A 14344-nucleotide genomic window follows, 5' to 3' on the forward strand; every position below is an offset into this window, starting at 1 on the left:
GCTCCCCCCTCGGCGATCTTCTAACTTCTGCTGTCGCTCCGCGTGCGCGCAAACCGCATTTCGCCGCCGCCGCCGCCGCCGCAGCTACGCACCCAGCCCCAGGGGGGCGGGCTGGAGGGAGGGGGCGGGCCCCGGGCGCCGGCCGGGGGTCGCCTGCAGCCATGGCGCTGCGGGGAGGGGGCTGCCGACCCGCTTCACCTGCCGCAGAGGGGGCGGCAGGCGCCGCGTTCACCTGCCGGAGCGGGAGCGACCAAGGCGAGGAAGAGGCGGCGGCGCGCTCGGCGGCGTCTCCGGGTCCTAGAACCGCAGGCTCCAGCTCGCTCGGAGTCGGGGGGCTGGCGGGGTCTAGCTGAAGAGGGTCAAGGCCCGAGGGACAGAGGGGACATTTCTCGGAGTCGAGGACTGCCAGCACCTGCGAGGGCGGCTTGGAGACCCATGATTATGCGGAATTGGAGCGCAAGGGCTGCGACCCGGCTCGGGTTCCTGACAGAGAAGGTGGGAACCCCCTTCCAGGCCCCCCAACCCCTTGTTTCTCTCCTCTGTTTAGCCCAGAACCAAGCTGAGGACTAGAGGGAACCATCAGCAAATGAGAATCCCAAAGCAGGGCAGAGGGCGCAGATCCAGGACAGCGGAGACCCCCGTGACCTGTTCCACTCTGGAACAACTCTGTGCCTGAGCCGGAATCTCCAGTGCTTTAAGAATGGGGTCTCCCATGGGAAAAGGCAGGCTCCGAGAACCCGGGACCACCAAGGCAGTCTCAAAGAGGAACACAGGGGTTGGGGAATGGAGGATTAAAGCCAGCATCCACGCCAGGGAAAGGAGCAGGCACCACAGAGGGGAAACAAATCTCCTTGATGCTATCACCTCCAGGGAGCTAGAGTGGCCTCTCGCCTTGAAGAACAACAATCTCTGATGTCTGGGAATTGCAGAAATACTTCCAGATGTCTTCTTTCATTCATCCTGACAATGACCAGGGAAGGTAGGTATTGATATCTTCATTTTAGAGATGGGGAAACTGAGACTCAGAGTGGCTAACTTGAGTGACATGCCCAAGGGCACACAGCTAATAAAGGGCAAAAACAGGCCTCCTTCAGAATCTACACTGCCCTGGAGCTGCTGTCCTGGCCTCTCACTGACCCTCTCAATCAGGAAGGACCAGAGGATGAAAGAGTATTGGGGCAAGCGGCAATAGAACCCCAAGTCTGGGCACAATCTCCAGCCTGAATTTGAGGCTTTTCTCTTTCAGTTGTTCCTCTCGCTCCCCATTTCATTTGTGGGGATCCCCAGTTGGTCCCTCCTTACACTATCAAGGCATTGAGGAGAGAGGGCCCATTAATGAGCCCTAGATTTTCTCTAGGCTAGGCCAGGGCCGTAAGTGTCCCCTCCCCTTATAGCTTCCTCTTCCTTCTGCCCTCCCTTTTAAACTCACAACCACAGACAGGAGTTTAAGCAGGAGCTGGGAAGTTTATATCTAATTTTTAAAAATCTAATCTTAAGAAAGGCCCTAGAATGAGCCAGCCCCTTTCCCCAGGCTGACCTGATTTAAGCCTTTCCTCTGCCAAGGTAACCAGCAACTCTGGCAGGTGACAGATTTTGTCACTTATTTCGTGTCCCAGCCAGGGACCATAAGGTAAGACAAAGCAGGATTCCCCTTGGGTGTGTGAAGAAGGTGGTCCATTCCGTGCCCACTGCCCTCACCTCTAGCCTAGAGCAGATCGAAATCTTGCCCTTGGGTTTCTGCCCTTGGGTTCTTGCCCTTGAGATTAGCTATGTCCTCTCTTTTTCTTCCTTCTTTCCTTCCTTCCTTCCTTCCTTTTTTTAAAAAAATTTAGTCCTTGACCTCCTCAGTGGCTGTCTCTTTCCATTTAATAAACCTTTACTTGGCACCTGCTGTGTACCCAGCACTGTGCTCACTCCTGGAGATTCTATGACAGATGAGAAGAGTCTCTGTCCTTGGGCTGCTCGCAGTCTAGAAAGGGATGGAGTCTAAACACATCTAGGAGGGTGGCTGCTACCAGTTAGCCTGTGGTACCAGGTGTTCATGCTTCCTTTTGCCCAGAACTACTTCTTTAAGTGGGTAGGGCAAGGGTGGGAGTTGTGCCCTGCAGCTGAAAACCCGAGTGGGTTAAGTAGCCTCTAATGTAGTAGTTGCCAGCCTGTATCCTCAACCCTTGGGGGTGTTCAGGCCATTGCCGCCCACCACCCACCCAAGGCCTGATGAAAATAAGCCTGCTCTAAGTAGGACCTCTTGTGTGGAAAATGATCAACTTAGCAAGCCTACATTATCTCTCTCTCATGTAAGACACCCAAAACAAGGGGAAGGAGGAAAATTAATCAATTATTACCTAATAGATTTGGTTGGCTTGGCAGGAAGTATCTTTCCAATTGTGGTCCACGAAGGAGGAAATTCTAGAAGGGATGCTTGATGAAATTTGGGACCAATGCCTTGGTGGGTCTGTGCTTCCCCCTGCTGGGCACAGAAGGTATGACAGCCAAGACAGGGCAAGGCCTCCAGCAGTGATAGAGATGGAGTCACAGCGTGGGTGACATTTCTGAACTGTTGTCACTTTGTCACCTCCGATGGAATGATTATGTAGTCACTGGACACACTCAGAGCTCAGGTAACTGAGCAGGTTTCCCCAGGAATCTCTTCCCTCCTCCTCCCTGCTCACCATTACTCACTTGCTGCCTCAATTTTTTTAAAGGTAATAATACATGTGCACAATTAAAAACAAAAAAGTTTTAATGTATCTTTCCCAGAGATATTTTTGGATATATACAAGCAGTGTGTGTGTGCGCGCGCGCATGCGCGTGTGTGTTTAACACAAATGGTAGCACATACTCCACACCGTTTGGCACCTTGCTATTTTCATTTATATTTGTCTCTCAAAATCTATATAGTCTTCCATCATCTGGTTGTGCCACAGTTCATTTCACTATTCCCCTCGTAGTGGACATTAAGGTTGTGTCAGCCTTTTGTTATTATAAACAATGGTGCCTTCAGGAAATATCTTCGTACATGTATTTGTTTTCACTTATGTATATATCCGTAAGACAAACTTATAAATATGACATTGTTGGGTCAAAGGTTATATGCTTTTAAATTTTGTATAGATTTTCACTGGAATCTGGATAGATTTGGAATTGCCTTCCAAAAAGTTTGCACCAATTTGCAACTTCCAACAATGAATGAGATTGCCTGTTTCCCCCATCCTAACAGAGGGTATTGTCAGGCCTTTTGGGTTTTGGTGAAGCCTCTTTGAAAGTCTTTGTCACAAGGCAGATGATGATCTTCCTTTTTCTTCAAGGCAAAGATGATGTCTTTTCTGTCCCTGTTTCCCCAGCACAGGACTTGAATATTGAATGACAGAAAAAGGGACTCCATTTTGGTAGGCCTCGAGGGAGAAGTAAAGGGTTAGAGTTAAGGATGAAGCCTGGCTTTAAGGGCCACTCTTGTTTGCAGGCCCCAGTCAAGCCTCTGCCCCAAATCCAAAGCCCTCCCCTTGTAGAAGCCTCCCAGATTTTGTGATCTGAGATTGGAGGCCCAGCATCCCCAGGGCAGCTCTCCCTCAGCTCTCATGCATCCCAGGGATGGGCCTCATCATCCCTGAGCTGCCGAAAGACTGGAAATAAGTCAGATGTTCAGCTATAGGGGATCGGTTAAACCAGCAATCCAATAGAACTTTCTACAATGATGGAAGTGTTCTCTATCTTTGCTGGCCAATATTGTAGCCACTAGCTACATGTAGCTACTAAGTACTCGAAAGGTGCAACTGAAGAAATGAATTTCAGGTTTTACTTATTTGTAGTTAAGTTACATGTAAATTGCCACATGTGGCTACTATACTGGACAGTGAAGAGTTAAATAAACTATGGTATAATGGTATATCCCCACAATGGAAAACTATGACACTATAAAAAAAAAATGAGGATGCCAGGTACTGATATGGAAATATCTTCAGGATATATTTTGAAGCAAAAATATGGTGCAGAACAGTATATATAGTATGTTCACTTTTGTGTAAGAAAGGGAGGTGGAAATAAGAATAAATGTTTGCATTTACTTGAATTTACATAAGGAAGGTAATAAAAGTAGTAACCTGTAAGATTCTGGAGAAACCTGGTGGACCAGGCAGAGGTGGGAGCAAGACTTCTCAGTGCATTTCTCTCTATATCATTTTGATTTTTGAAGCACATGCTTTTATTGCCTATTCAAAAAATTAAGGGAAAATAAAAGCAAGTCGCTTGCTGCCTAACCAAGGAGGGCTGCTCTGTCCCTCTTGGTGGCAACCTGTACACCAAAGAGGGAAGTAACCCCATTACACCAACCTTTCTAAGTCTCCCACCAGAGGACAACCCAGGGGAGTGAGATATACAACGCCTTGTGAGCCACAACCCTGGTGCAAAGGTGCCCAAACATGGCTGTGCATCAGAATCAGGATCTTGTGGGGAGTAGGATCAGGGATCTGGGATCTTGGGGAAGGTAGAATCAGGGATCTGTGCCTTTTATGGTCTACCAGCTAACTCTCAGGCAGACACTGAACTATCCTTGTCAGTACTTCCCAGTGAAGAGAGGACAAGCCCCTAGTACCAGGCCCATGTCCCTTCCCTGAAGAAATGGTCACTGATGTCTTCCAAACACCAACACCATGGCAGGTGCAGAGACAGTCTCTTTCTATGTGCCATTCAAAACTGAAGAGCAGCCCTGCAAGGCAGATGTAGTTGCTGTGCTCTCCAAGTTCAGTGTCCTCCTGAGTGACTGACTTACTCAAGGTCACACAGCTGGTCATGTCACAGCTAGGATCCAAACGCAGTAATAAACTCCCTGAGCCTCAGGTTTCTCATTTTGAAAAAATGGTGATAGGATTTCATAGAATTTTTGAATATTAAATAAAATTTCAAGTAAAGGGCTAACAGACTTTTGTTTCCAACAGTAACGTGGGTTATATGTCCAGAGAAGCCCTTCCGGTACAAAACAGCTACAAGTGATAGAAATACTAGATAAAAGATAAAGTGTGTGTGTGTGTGCATGCGTGTGTGCGTGCATGCGTGTGTGTGTGTGTTATTTTCAATGCAAAGCTGAACTATCAAGAAGAGAAAAATCCCTAAGAGACACAAACCCAAAAAGGAACAAGACAAAAGCTGGGGCTTCATAACATAGGAGGTTGGATCAGAGATACTCTGCCCTCACAAAATGTGAAAGGTGCCCAAAAGGTAATATCCTTGGATAAACTTGATTTAAAAAAAAAAAAAATCCACCTTGCAGAGAGAGATGGTAGGATACTTGCCTGCCTAAATTTATCAAGAAGATATAACCATCCAACAATTGTAAGCACCTGATAACATAGCTTCCGAATTATAAAGCAGAAATAGAGGGATAAAGAGACAAGTCCATCAATATAAAGAAGGACTTAAATCACCTCCCTCTGAAATTGGTAGTTTAATCAGACAAAAAAAAATTCTATAAGGATGTAGAAGGTTTGAACACTACAATTGACAAGCTTAATCTAATTGAATATTTTGAATACTCCAGTGAACTATTGGAGAACACACTTTTGCTTGCAGGCACACATTTACAAAAGTGACCACATATCAGACCATAAGGCAAGTCTCAGTCAATTCAAAAAAATCACTTAGACCTCATTATCTGATGGCAATATAATTAAATTAGAAATCAATCATCAAAAGACAACACAAAAAGAAAAGACACCCCATGCATTTGAAAATGTAAAAATGCACTTCTAAAAATAGATAAACAAGGTCCTACTGTATAGCACAAGGAGCTATATTCAATACCTTGCAATAGCCTACAATGAAAAATAATATGAAAAGGAATATATATATATATATATATATATATATATATATATATATATAACTGAATCACTATGCTCTACACCAGAAATTAACACAACATTGCAAACCAACTATATTTCAATAAAAAATAAGAATGCATGTACTTCTAAATAGTTCATGGGATGAAGAACTCCTAAAAGAAATTATTTAGAAGAGAATATCAAGAATATATGTAAAGCCCCGAGCACATAGTGCCCTAAAAACAGAAGTGAGAATGATGACGACGAGGATGTAGCAACACCTTGTGGGGCGGGGGGGGGGGGGGTGTCTATAAGGCAAACTCAACGGTAGTCCGTTCTGAGGTCAAAGGAGGTAAAGCGTGAAGGGCCAAGTTTGAAGGTCACCACTGAGTCTGGGAAGGGAGGACCTAAAGGATGAATTACAAACAATAGCCCTGTGAGTTGGAGATTATTCTGGCCCCATTTTTCCTAATGAGGCCACTGAGGCTGCTCACGGGGGGTAGCCCAGGTCACCCAGTCAGAAAATGGCATGGCCAGGATGCAAACCCAAGTTGGCCTTCTTGCCTCCTTGGTGCCCCCTTGGTGCCCCCGAGGGGACAGCCGAGGGAGGTGAGGACCAGCTTTTTGGTTAACAATAAATCTTGATCTCAGATCAAGTGTCTGAAACAGCCTGCCAAGGAGGCACCTACTCGCCTCTCAAGCTCTGGGGTGTCTGGCTGAGCTGAGAGGCCACAAACCACAGCCGTCACTTCATGGGTCTGTCCATCTGTCCATTGCTGGGTCTCAACCAGCTCTGCTAGCCCAGCCAGAACTGAAAAACACGGTCTTTCATTTCAGGGCCCTAAAGTCCACACAGACTGGGGCAGATGAGGCCCCATCCAATCAGCGGCCACACGGACTGGGCACACAAGTGTCCAGAGCTGTTGAGCTGAGAGGAGAGGCTGGGCTGAGGGAGCCACCAGGGGCACCCAGACCCACCCTCCAGGCTAGAGGTCACCTATGATGGGGAGCCTTGACCCTGGCACACAGTAAGTGTTTAATGAGTGCTGACAGAAGGGACATTTTTAGAAGACGTGCTGAATACCAGGCACTGTGCCTATGAAAGGGTCTCATTTACTTTAGTTTGATCCTCATGGTAACACGCTAAAGTTGGTATTATCATTCCTTTTTTTTTTTTTTTTTTTTTTACAGATAAGGGGACTGGGGCTCAGAGAGATTCTGTGACTTCTTCAAGGTCAAGAGAATGGCAGAGCAGAGAAAAGAACCCAGGCCTGAGGCCCAGCTCTCCCTACCATTTCCCCCGGAACAGGGACAGCCGGTTTTGAAAGTCTCCCTCTCAGCCAGCTGACTGGGAGGTCACTGTGATGAAAGCCAAGATCAGGGCAAGGCCTTCAGCAAACAGCTGAACCACTTTCCTCATTATTTGATAAGGATCTCTGGTGGGCCAAAAGCCTGCCAGGCACCGGGGAAGAGAGAACTAGACCCAGGCCTGCCCTGGAAAAGCTCACAGCTGCAGTGGGGGTTGTGAGGGGAGGTTCTGTGGCCACAGGGGCCATGGAGGAAGAAGCTAACCCCAGTCCCAGCCTTGACACTTGGGGGTCTGGGACAAGAAGTCAACAGGAGCCCGCTCACAGTTCATCTAAATGTTTAAAAGTTATAAAGCAGGCCAACCCAGATAAATAAATTCTACCCTCTCACCCGCGTAAACATACCTTCAAGAGGACCTGGCAAGCCAGGTTCAAGTCAATTCTCCAACTACAGCTCTGCACTGGAACATGACTGTTCAGGGCGCCTTCCCTTCCCACCCCCAGATCTGTCCTGCTCTGAGAGGAGCCACAATCTCACACACACACACACACACACACACACACACACACACACACCAGGCTGCACAGCCAAACCCCTTCCACACCCACACCCTTCAAAGCACCCTTACCCACCTGTACACAGAGGGCTGTTCACTGAGGGCTGTACTCTCTGCCCTTAGGAGAATAAACCTCGGGGGTGGCCTGTGCAGGCCCTGGAAGCAGGCTTGGGGCCCTCTGGGCAGGGAACCCCAAGATCCCAGGTACCTAGATATAGTCAAGTCCTGGGCTATCTAATATGGTAGCCACTAGCCAGATGTAGCTAATTTCAACTATTTAAAATTAAATGAAATTTAAAATTCAGTTCCTCAGTCCTACTGAGCCACATATCAAGTGCTCCATAACCACATGTGGCTGGTGGCTACCACACTGGACAGCATAGATGGAGAATGTTTCTCTTACTGCAGAAAATTCTACTGGACAGTGCTGGTCTAGAAGGTGAGGCAGGACTCCCAGCGGGCTCCTGACCCTGTGGGAGGGATACAGCTGGAGGAGGCAGAGCTGGGTCCCCCTTGCCCAGATATAAAGGCAGAACTGCCTGAGGATGTCAGGAAGTCTTCACAGAGAGGGTGTCATTTGAGAATTTGACCAAATTAGTGGGAGAAGATGGAAAAAAGAATGTGAATGGCCTTTCAAACAGAGAGAACAGTGTGTGCATGTGCAAAGGTCCAGTGGCCACTGGAATGAGGGTCGTGGGACTAAAAGGGGGAGGGTGAGAGTCTGGAAGGATCCACAAGACCAGTCTTCAAGGTCCTGGAGGCCATGCTAAGGATATGAGACTTGAGCCAGGGGCTGATGGGGGCAGGAGGGGCAAGAGATGGTCAGCTGGGCACATCAGAAAAAGAAGGAAGAACTGAAGACCAGTTGGGGATTTCAAAACAAAACAGAACAACAGACCAAGAGAGAGAAGCAGAGGGGAGGGAAGGGAGAGACCTTTCAGAGGGAAGACATGGCTTTGATGTAAGGGTGGAGACAGCTCATGTTTGGAAGGCAGGAGACGGAAAGATGGCAGGTCACACAGGGACAAGGACGAAGGAGGAGTTACAGATTGCAAGAGAAGTAAACAGTTCCGTTTGGAATTCCTAGAATCTGAGGGGCATCCGTTGGGCCAGTCCAGACAGGAGGGTGGACACTGGGCCAGTTTTGCCCTCCTAGGTTGGTGAAGAAGACAGGGGATGTAGAAGTCACTAGAAGGCTGAGTTCTCCCAGGGAGATGAACAAATCCAGAGATCCATCTGAGGACAAGAACTGGGAGGATGTCTTCAGTGGGCTGTGGGGAGGCCACAACAAAGACCAGGACCTGTGGATTTCCCCGGATAAACCACACTTGCTGCGCTGACACCCACAGCATCCAGCAGGCACAGCAAGCACTTGGTCTTTTGTTGAAGAGGGAGGATGGGTGGAGACTGGGGAAGCAAGCCCCAGGAGGTTTCCGGGAGGAGGGGAGTCCAGCCATGGGAGGAGATCTAGAGTGGAGGGACCATGAAGACGACTGAGTTGGGCAATTAGGGTGTTCCTAGTGGCCTTCGAAAAGAATAATGCTTTCAACATGAACCACTGAATTTCAAGGGCAAGTTTGGCGGTAGGAAGAAAAGAAGGGGGTGACCAGAGGGTCAGAATCTAAGCCAGTCATCAAAAGACAGGAAACACACACACATAATTATTGGTGCCATTTGTAACCTGTGTTGAAAATCTGGTTCAAGTTTTTACAGGCAACTCATGGGTTAATCCTTAGAGCCTCAGGGGTTCCATGAACTCCATAAAATGACATAAAGCCCCCCTCAAGAACATAAAATATCACTTATGTAGTATTCCCATCCGGGATGTGTAGCCTGAATCTATCCATAAGGAAACACCAGACAAACCCAAAATGAGGAATGCTCAATTAAAAGAAGAAAAGGCAGTGGGGTCTACTCTGAAAAATTGTCACGGAAGATGAAAAAAGATAAGAAATTGCTCCAAATGAAAGACGCCTGACATGACATGAAGAAACATGATAATTAAATGTAATTTGTGATCCTGGTTTGGATTCTACACTAGAGGGAAAAACTACTCTGAAGGACCCATTGTGGGGAAGAGGGTATATCTCAGTGGTAGAGTGTGTACTTTGCATGCACGAGGTTCTGGGTTCAATCCCAGTACCTCCACTGAAAAATAAATAAATAGATAAACCTAATTACCTCTCCCCAAAAAACACACCCAAAATTTTTTTAAAAAAATGAAATTGTGGAATTAAAAAAAAAAAGACCCTATTGAATCAATTGGTAAAATTGGAATATGGACAGTAAATTAGTTGAAAGTATTGTGTCAATGTTATTCCAAAGTTGAAAAGAGTGGTTATGCAAGAGAATGTCCTTGTTCTTAGAAAATACCCACTGAAGTATGTACAGGTAAGTGGGCATGATGATTGCCACTTACTACTCTCAGTTCAGGAAATAAATAAATGTTGAATATAAATCTGTATTTCACAGAGAGTAAGAGAGGGAACAAATGAGACAAAATTTTAACAACTGGTGAATCTGGGTAAGGGGCATATGGATGTTTGCATCTTCTTGCAACTCTTCTGTAAGCTTAAAATTTTTCCAAATACAAAGTTTAAAAACAACAACAACAAAACTCTACCCAAACCAGGAGCGTCCTGAAATTAGGGTCCTTTATCCTGCTCTTTTCCTCCAACGCTGGCCCTGGCCTGGACCAGGGCAGACCCTCAGTGGGTGTCCTGTATGTACGAGGCAGCATTAGAGGTGCAGGTGGCGACCCGAAGGGATGAGGCCCACCGCTTGGGGACATTCCTCGGCCCCGACATTTTCTAATCTGACAGCTGGGGCAGTCGCCAATCCAGCCAGGAGTGACTCACCCGCTGGGCTCCCTGGGCGGAGGGGGGAGCCCCACCTCGCAGGGAGGGCCCCAGCCAGCAGGTGCCGCTGTTGAGCCAGCTCTGGCAAAACCTGGCAAGGGCTCAGGCGGGACCTGAAGAGGGTCAGCCCTTCGGGTGTCTTCCAGAACCCAACCAACAGGGGTCTGTAAGCAGCCTCGCTCATCCTTGCTCGGATCTAACTTCCCACTCCCAGGCCCTCAGCTTCCCCGCACCCCCTCCTCCACCTTGAATGTCCCAAAGCAGCTCCCTTGGATGACGCCTGGTGGAGGAAGAGAAGGCATAAGCAGGAAGAGGCTTCAGTCCTCAGCCCTAGAGTCTGAGTAGCAAATTAATCCTGTCCTTTTCTCTGCCCCATTTCCCTCTTCTCCACTTCTCCCTTCCTTTCATTCACTGCCCCCATCCTCCTTTTCGTATTAGAGCAGCCCCAGGCTTTCAAAACAGACACACACCTCCTCAAACCATCCCCAGCTTGCCTGGGCCTTTCTCCAGGAGTTGTTCCACCTAGACCCCAGTTCCTTCCCCTGGGTCCAGGGATCCAGGATAGAGATGAGGAGGCGGGGACAGGGTGCTGAGGCAGGTGGGTAGATGCCCTGAAACCCTGTGTGGAAAGGAGTTGCTCTCACAGCCCCTCTGCAGTAGAGTGGGCTAGGGTGGGGGTCTTCCCTGCTTGGGAGATGGAGCTGGCTATTTACTCCAGCTCTCACCTGGCCTTCCCAGATTCAGGGTGAAAGGGGCCTAGAGAGGTCATTTTCTCCATCCCCCAGTCTCCAGAAAGGACTGTAACTGTGTTAAGTTCTCCCAATCCAATGTGTCAGTAATTCCTTCAACAGCCCTTCACTGAGCACCAGCTCTGTGCAAGGTACAAGGAGCCTTACTTCATGCCAGCGCCTTAAATACTCCCTAGGACCATTGAAGACAGGCCCTATTACTTGTTACTATTATTATTGGCTTGTCCAAGGATCCACTTCAATCCAGTGCTCCTCTGTGACTCCTCCTGACTTGCCCAGTGGGGTTGATCTCATTCAGCTTTGGGGCCACCCCTGCACCCACATGATGTCTCAGTTACTGCAGTTGTCTTCACGGGTCACCCACCCCTGCCAGACCAGGTTCCAGACCACATGACTGGGGACAGTGAAGCCTGGGGGCCCTGCTCTAGCCCTTGATATGTGGCCTTGAGAAAGTTCCTTAATTTCTTCAAGTTCAGTTTTCTCATCTATAAAACAAGGTTAATGGCAGTACCCTCCTCATAAGGTTGATGGAATGGTAAAATTAGAAGATGCAAAAAAGAAAAAGATGCATATAAAGTGCTTACCACAGTAAATTTAACTTAAAAAGGGAATCCTGTCCCCACCTTAATGGCTAAAGTGAAAACAGCAGACAAGTGTTGGCCAAGATGTGGAGCAAAAGACCTCTCATACTCAAATGGTAGAGGTGGAAAACCATTTAGCAGTACCTGTTGAAGCTAATTATATGCATACAGTATGACCTAGCAATTTTAATCCTAGATATAGACCCAAGAGGAATGTGTGTTAATGTACACCAAAAGACACGTAAAATATTTTTCATGGCAGCACTAATCAAAATCACCAAAAACTAGAAACAACCCAAATGTCCATCAGCAGAAGAATGAATTAATGCATTTTAGGGTAGTCATGCATGGAATACTACATAGCAATGGAAAAGAATGAACGACTGCTCCTCACAGCAACACAGATGAATCTGACAGACATAATGTTGGGAAAGAAACTGAGCACAAAATAGGTATATTAGAGCATGTTTATTTTCTTAGATGATCCCAAAACAGCCAACTAATAAAAGTTAGAGGTCAGGCTAGAGGGTACCTTTGGTGATTAAAAGCGGGGCTTGGGGAGTTCTGGGGTGCTGGTAGGGTTCTCTTTTTTTATTGAGTGTGGTTACACAAGTGTGTTAGACTTGTGAAAATTCACTATGCTTAGAACTTATGCACTTGTATAAATGTTGTACTTCAATGAAAAGTTTACACTCATATAAAAAAGACAAATGAATTGAGCTATTCATTCATATAAATAAATCTTAAAACATTTTAAAGCAAAAACAAAGTTATTAAAAGATTTGGGTCATGTGATTCATAGAAAATTTTTTTTAAAATTTTAATGGAGTTACTTACTATGGATTGAACCCTGGACCTCGTGCACATTAAGCATGCACTCCACCACTGAGCTATTATACCCCCCCCCTTTTTTAAGATTCATAGAAATTTTAAAAGTACCTAACATTACATTTGGTTTATGCATACATACCAAGGTCATACAAATAACAGACATACAGGGAGATGATAAACACCAAATGCAGAACAGAGGTTCCGTTTTAGTGGGAGAGAGGGGACTTAGGTATGCACAAGGAACTTCAAGTGTTTTTCTAGCTTTGTTTCTGAAGCTAGGTGATTCTTATCATAGGGGTTCATTTTATTATTCTACATACTTTACAAGTTTCTGATTGCATGACATATTTAAAAGTACTCCTGAGCATTAACAAACAAAAACAAAAATGGGAAAGGGGGGAAATTGTGTCTACCTTATCTTTGTCTTTTCAGCTCCAACCTGGTGCCTGGCACTCAACAAATGTTTGGTGAATGAAAGATCACTCGGCCAATAAAAGTGTCAGAGCCAGAGTTCAATGTCAGGTCTTTCTACACCAAATCCCAAGTCAAGTGCATGCCCAACACACTGCTCCCCACCCTACAAGTTGGGGGAGGCTGGGAAGGAACAGCAAGAATGGAGGCCCCAGCCTCACTCAACACTCTCTGTATCTGAACTGAATTATAGAATTACTGAATTGCAGGGTACAGAGAAGGAACAAAACGACTTCATTCATCAGAACTCTGCAAATCTGGTGGCCTAAATTTCTATGAATCATATGGGCAAAATCTTTTAATAACTTGCTGTTTATCCAAAACCTTTTTTAAGATTTATCTCTACAATCACTCAATTCCTGTGTCTTTTTGTATTAGGGTATTTGTCTTCACCATGCAACAGAAAAAGAGGGCTTTCTAAGCCAATGTTTGATCAAAACGGGATTGTGGGGCACATTGGACTAGTGCAAGAGAATCAACAAACAGCTCTCAGCACATTAATTCTTTGCATGTGAAGAGATGCCACTAATTGCAGACACATTTTTATCTGTTTGTTAGGCCCCATGTGGAATGCAGCCTTTGAGAAAAGCACTTCTCAAAACCCACCGAAGCATGCCCAGCCCTGAGAGGGGCTTCTAGGCGTGCAAATGAGGGGCTGCCTCTGCAGCACTAAGCAGAGTTACCGCCTAATGAACACAGCAGAGGGGATTGTCTTTAAGAAAGAGAAATAGGTCCTGCCTACCTCTGTGGGAGGCTATTTTTCACTTACCTCCAGAGCTAACCGTTTTTGAAGGTTTGTGAGTGACACTGGTGGTGGCTGGAGCTGGGAGAAGCCCGTCTGGTCATCCGTCGTATCATCACACACTGATCTGCACAGCAGATTCCTCACCATCACCAATATGCCTCCAAGCAAGGTCTCTGCTTGGCAACACTGATGGAGGTAGCGCCATGCTGTGCTTTACGGGGATAAAATGACGATTCTCTGCAAAACCACTCTCATTCAGAATTTCCATTCAGACTGTGCTCTTGCCACTGGCATCACCCACTGAGGCAGAGTGTGATCAATTAAACAGGTATTCATCCACTCATTTAGCAGTTTAACATTTAATAAACCCCATTTGCACCAGTCACTGTTTTAGATGCTGGGATGACAAAGGTGACTAAGAGGATCCCT

At 46.6% G+C, this 14344-nt stretch overlaps 1 long non-coding RNA gene across 1 annotated transcript; it reads left to right on the top strand.

Annotated features, from left to right (window-relative positions):
* The first annotated feature begins 14 nt into the window (after nucleotides 1-14).
* Nucleotides 15-7513, top strand: LOC105072526 (uncharacterized). The gene is made up of 3 exons (XR_835628.3): nucleotides 15-495; nucleotides 871-979; nucleotides 7008-7513. It is a non-coding gene; the product is annotated as an uncharacterized LOC105072526 (long non-coding RNA).
* The last annotated feature ends 6831 nt before the right edge of the window (nucleotides 7514-14344 follow it).

Source organism: Camelus bactrianus, chromosome 16 (genome assembly GCF_048773025.1).
Source record: "Camelus bactrianus isolate YW-2024 breed Bactrian camel chromosome 16, ASM4877302v1, whole genome shotgun sequence".
Classification (NCBI taxonomy): Eukaryota; Metazoa; Chordata; class Mammalia; order Artiodactyla; family Camelidae; genus Camelus; species Camelus bactrianus.